Raw genomic sequence first — 5,937 nt, forward strand, 5'->3', positions numbered from 1 at the left:
GCCTAAATGGGCCTAAAGTGGTGCTTAATGAACCAAGAGTGCCTAAGAGGGCCTAAGTGGCCTAGGTGGGGCTAAGGTGGTGCCTATTGGGCCAAGTGTACCTAAATGGGTCTAAGTGACCTAGGTGGGCCTAAAGTGATGTCTAATGAGCCAAGAGTGTTTAAGTGGGCCCAAGTGACCTAGGTAGACCTAAGGTGGTGCCTAGTGGGTCAAGTATACCTAAATGGGTCTAAGTGACTTCAGTGGGCTACGGTGGTGCCTAATGGACCAAATGTGTCTAACTATGCTATTTTAAAAGTATATCTAAATAAATTATCATAAAAAAATAAAAATAAAAAAAGGAAAATCCTAGGTCTAACTTGAGGCTGCCAAAGGTCACAATGAAGGGTCTGATAAATTCCTTGACTAGAGTCTCCAATGTGAATCGGAAGATAAGTTGTACGAGTAGCGTGGACTACCAAGGAACTACTATAGAATACTGAGAGATCACCTAATAGGGCATGTGCTAAGGGGACAAAATGAAGGATCTACAGTATGACTAATAGAAATACTTCACATAGAGAAGTAATAGAAGTTAAATTATTGGGAGTTAGGTCTATCTTGAATGAATTTAGGACACTACCCTTTAATGTTTTATTTGACCCTTCATTGTGACCCTTGGACTACCAAGGAACTACTATAGAATACTGAGAGATCACCTAATAGGGCATGTGCTAAGGGGACAAAATGAAGGATCTATAGTATGACTAATAGAAATACTTCACATAGAGAAGTAATAGAAGTTAAATTATTGAGAGTTAGGTCTATCTTGAATGAATTTAGCACACTACCCTTTAATGTTTTTAGCCTTGGAATAGATTGATCTCACCATATGTGGGGATACTACTTTTTGTAGGGATACTTCTCTTAACATCCACAGGGACAATGTTCTCAACCTATACGAGGACATTGTTCTCTCCACCTATCTAAGCATCAAATATATTTTTCTTAATCATATTAGAGAAAAATTGCCCATATATTACATTAGATTAATGCAAGATGTGTAAGGGGCATATGTTTGGACTCATTTTGACCACTAAGAATATGGTAAGACTGTGATAATGTGGTAGTTTAGTGGTAATGTGGCAAAGAGGTTAATGACATGGAAAAATGGCAGTTGAGGCTGGCTGTAGAGAGGGAAGAGACCTTTAAAAAGGTTAGGAAATTGCTGGGAGATTTGATTGAATCATTAAAATAAAGAGGTATATTATTGAGATTGCAAATTAGAAACCAAAAGTTTAAGAGAGGGATGGACATATTAAAATGGAACAAAAGAAGATTATGCTAGAATAAGAAGAAAGAAAAACATATCATGGATAACATGTCAAAAAGTCAAAAAGAGGAAGAAAGAACTGGATATTAGGAATATCCATCCTGCAAAGAATCATAGTAGAAAATATATCTTATACTTCCACAGCTTCAATGGCTTCAACAGAACCTTCATAAATATTCGTTTAGTCTTCCAACAGGTCTATGAAGTTTTATCCATTTCCCTTGATGGTGCCCTTGCATTTGTTTCTCTTCTCATTGGAGAAAGGACAGTATGATATTATTATTGTTTCTTATAGGAACCAGCCTTTCCTTTAGTATCCATGGAAATTTTCTTCCCAATAATCAAGCAAAGATTCATGAAGACCCCATGTGAGAACTAAATTGGTGACTACAAAAATAAAGCCATTCAATTTTTTCCATCAAAAAACAACTACACAACCTAAGAATTGGACAATTTATTGGTAGTCTGCACCATATACAGAAGCCCCAATCCAAACCATGATATTGAAAAAAGTTATATACACAAATACAACTGGTGGAGAGGAGAACCAAAACAGAACATCAGATGAATAAAACTTAGTAAACTAAGTAAACAGTAAAGGATACATTGGATCTCCTCTTAGCTATCGGCCTTCTCCTATGGTGGCTAGGAGCTCATTCTTCCAGGAGGCTTCAGCCTTGCTCGAAGAAGAAGCTGTCCTAGAAAGGTCCCTCTTTACAACAAAAGTTGGTTCTTTAGGAACGGGCATTGTTGCAGCATCACTGCTGAGCAGAAGAACTGCAATGGCCATGGTGGGACGGTCACTTAGGTCTTCTTGCACACACAACAGCCCAATGTTTACACACCTCGAAAATTAGTTTTTGTTGCATGTTTCACTTAGTGTCTGGTCCATCAGCTCCAAAACCTTTAATTTCTTCTTTCCATAGCTTCCATGCCTAGGAATGTTCAGAAAGTTGTAGCTCAGATGGACAGAGAATGACTAAAAGATCAGTACAAATGAAAGATCTAAAGCTCTTACATGACCTAGAAGGCTTGGAGTTTGGTCAGACTGATAAAATCCAGTGTTCCTCTTCCCACTGATGATCTCAAGTACCATAACAGCAAAGCTAAAGACATCAGACTTCTCTGAGAAATATCCATCCAATGCATACTCCGGAGACATATAGCCACTGCATTGAACTAGTTAAAAGTAGCACTCAGCTAATTGGGAAACACAATCATACAACCGCTTGCCTTTTTCCATACAAAATATACAATACTTACTAAGTTCCAACTACTCTGTTTGTGCTTGCCTCTACTTGCTTGCTGTCAAAAATCTTTGCCAAGCCAAGTCTGAAATTTTGGGATTCATCTCATCATCAAGTAGAATGTTGCTTGTTTTCAAGTCCCTATGAATAATCTTCAATCTTGAATCTTGGTGAAGATACAGCAGCCCTCGAGCAATTCCCAAAATGATGTCAAACTGCTTCTCCCATTTGAGTAACATGCAAAGGGTTCGATCTTGCAAGGTTCCCATTGGAAAGCATTACTTCAAATACGTATACAAGAATGTACATGTTACATGAAAAAGAAAAGGGCTTTAAGGCAGGTTTAGAGACAAACCAAATATGAAGGAGTCTAAGCTTTTGTTGGGCATATATTCATAGAGTAAAATCTTCTCATCACCTTCAACACAATAGCCCAAAAGTCTAACCAGATTCCGATGCTGAAGTTTGGCAATTAACACGACCTCATTCTTAGATTCCTGCAGGCCTTGTCCTGAAGCTCTTGAGAGTCTCTTTATCGCCATTTCTTGCCCTTTAGAAAACTTGCCCTAGAAGCCACGGTGCATATATGCATTAGGTATAGATGATCAGATACCAGTACTGGAAAATGAGAGAAACGTGGAAATTAAGGACTATTACCTTGTAAACTGGCCCAAAACCCCCTTGTCCAAGTTTATTTGCATCTGAGAAGTCATCAGTAGCAGCAAGTATGTCTTCTAAGTTGAAAAACGGTACATCAATCCCTTTCTTATCCTCTTCTTTGAATTGCTCTGAGTCTATTAAGTGTTTCACACGGCTCTCACTAGCATACAAGTGACGCCCCCAATTTGCTCTGTTTTTTGGACTCAAAAAACAGAAGATTTTTTTACAGAAGACCCTGTAATATTCTGGGTTGTGCCAAGTACAAGTTGAAAAGAAAATAACAGGGAGGTTATATGGTAGTGCATATTACACAAAGGTTACCTGTCCTTTTGGTGATGGTTCTATTGAGCAAATAAGCAATACAACCAAGGGTGCATAAAAGTGCAACTAGAGCAACAGAAACAGATATTCCTATCACGATTTCCAGAGATTTCTGATTGCCATGTTCTGAAACAAAGAAGGACCACCATCATTCATGGAAAAGGCAATGCATCTGTCATTACTAACCACTAACCACTGTGTCTTTCAATGAAAAAGAAGCTTAAATGACCAAAACCAAACAAAAACAAGGTACTGAGTTCAACTTCTCGCATACCCAGAAAGCAGAATTAGGAATATACTTGGTGAATAGCATCCTCAGTCCTCACCTTGTGTACAATTTAAACTCTGCCCATTCCATTTGAAGTTTTCATTGCAAAAGCACTTTTTCTTTCCATGTCAAGTGGTGCAGTTTGAATTTGGCCAATCCTTGCAGTCTGCTGAAAATATGAGTATTGTTTGAAATAAGTTATATTACCTTGTAAACCGGCCCAAAGCCCCCTTGTCCAAGCTTATGCGAATCTGAAAAGTTATCCGTAGCAGCCAGGATGTCTTTTAAGTCAGAAAAATGGTACATCAATGCCTTTCTTATCCTCATCTTTGAATTGCTTCAAGTCTATTAAGTGTTTCACACGGCTTTCACTATCATACAAGTGCAGCACGAGATTTGCCCTGTTTCTTGAATTCAAAAAAAGGAAAATATTGTATAGAAAACCTCTGCAATTTTCTCAATTCTGCCGGGTACAATTTGAAAAGAAAATAGCGGAAAATCCATGGTAGAGCTTAAGGCACAAAGATTACCTTTCCTTTTGGTGATGTTTCTTTTGCGCAAATAAGCAATATAACCAATGGTGCTTAAAAGCGCAACTAGAACAACAATTGTTATGCCTACCACAACTACCGGAGATGATGATGACGACATCTTATTGCCAAGGTCTGAAACAAAGAAGAACCACTCTCATTCATGGAAAAGGCAATGCATCTGTCATTACTAACCTCTGTGTCTTTCATTGGAAAAGAAGTTTAAATGACCAAAACCAAGCAAAAAGAAAGTACTGAGTTCAACTTCTCACATACCCAGAAAGGAAATTTAGAAATATACTAGGTCTGTAGCTCACCTTGTGTACAATCTAAACTTGATCCATTCCACTTAAATTTTTCATTGCAAAAGCACTTAGTGGTTCCATTTTGTGTTCTGCAATTTGAATTAGGCCAATCCTTGCAGTCTGCTGATGAGGTACACACCGGCTCCAATGGTGGATCCCAACTATCTCAATGCTATTTTCCAATGACTTCTCAGAGCCAAAATTGTCGATTTTGACCACTGTGCAGACATTGGTCATGTGAAAAGGCGGGTTCAGTGGTGGAATTTTGTTGATAAGACTTCGAGAACTGCAATCTGATTCTTTCAGTTGGATTACAAATGTTAATGTCTCTGGATTAATGCTAGTTACCCGGTAGGTGCCACCAGGTACCTTGAACTGAACCTGGCCTGTGGTAATGTTACATTCAAAATTGAAGTACATGGGATCACCACACTTTGATCCAGTGCTTAGAGGATAAGGAATCATGTTTGAGCCACAAGCTTGACAATTTCTTACTGTTGATTTTGCAAATAAAATGTAGAATCCCTTGTTAAAGGGTATTTCTTCCGATTACAGTTTCTTCCTAATGTCTATAAATGGATTTATGCTGTAAAAGAACTAGAACTTGCAAAGAAAAAAATAAATAATTTGAGAGTTAAGAATTGAAGGAAGGCACACATCTATTTCACAAATGAGAATGCCTATTTATAGGCTTACAACTAAACGGAAATTGCAAAAAAAATCTCAGCTACTTTAAGATTTTATTGGCACTACTTCTACTAACTGAAAACAGAAAATTATGGAGCAAGAATCTTATATGAAACAATAACAAAAACTAAGTCTAACTAAGACTTTTTCAAACTTCAGAGGCAAACTCTCATGAGTTCTAACACTCCTCCTTGAGATTTGCCTTAGACATGCCAAGCTTCAACCTTAGGAACTCCAGCCTTGATTTAGGAAGTGCCTTAGTCATTATGTCAGCAAGTTGGACATCAGTTGAGCAATAATGCAACTTGACAAGTGAATTCTTTTCAGCTTCCCTTATAGAATGAAATTTTACATTTATGCGTTTGGTCTTGCCATGTTGGACAGGATTTTGAGCAATGGCAATGGCTGACTTGTTGTCACAGTAAAGCTCTGCTGGTGAGCTTTGTTCCTGGCCTAGATTAGCAAGCAATTTCCTTAACCATATTCCTTGATTTGCAACAGCTGCTAAGGAGATATACTCAGATTCTGTAGTTGATTGTGCCACTACTTCTTGCTTTCTTGAATTCCAACAAACGACACCTAAACCGATTGTAAATACATAACCTGA

The 5,937-nt window shown here is 38.0% G+C and overlaps 1 pseudogene; it reads right to left on the reverse strand.

Annotated features, from left to right (window-relative positions):
• Positions 1–1,934: 1,934 nt before the first annotated feature.
• On the reverse strand, positions 1,935–5,192 carry LOC117910411 (annotated as a pseudogene).
• Positions 5,193–5,937: the final 745 nt, after the last annotated feature.

Source organism: Vitis riparia, unplaced genomic scaffold, assembly GCF_004353265.1.
Source record: "Vitis riparia cultivar Riparia Gloire de Montpellier isolate 1030 unplaced genomic scaffold, EGFV_Vit.rip_1.0 scaffold732_pilon_pilon, whole genome shotgun sequence".
NCBI classification, from domain to species: domain Eukaryota; kingdom Viridiplantae; phylum Streptophyta; class Magnoliopsida; order Vitales; family Vitaceae; genus Vitis; species Vitis riparia.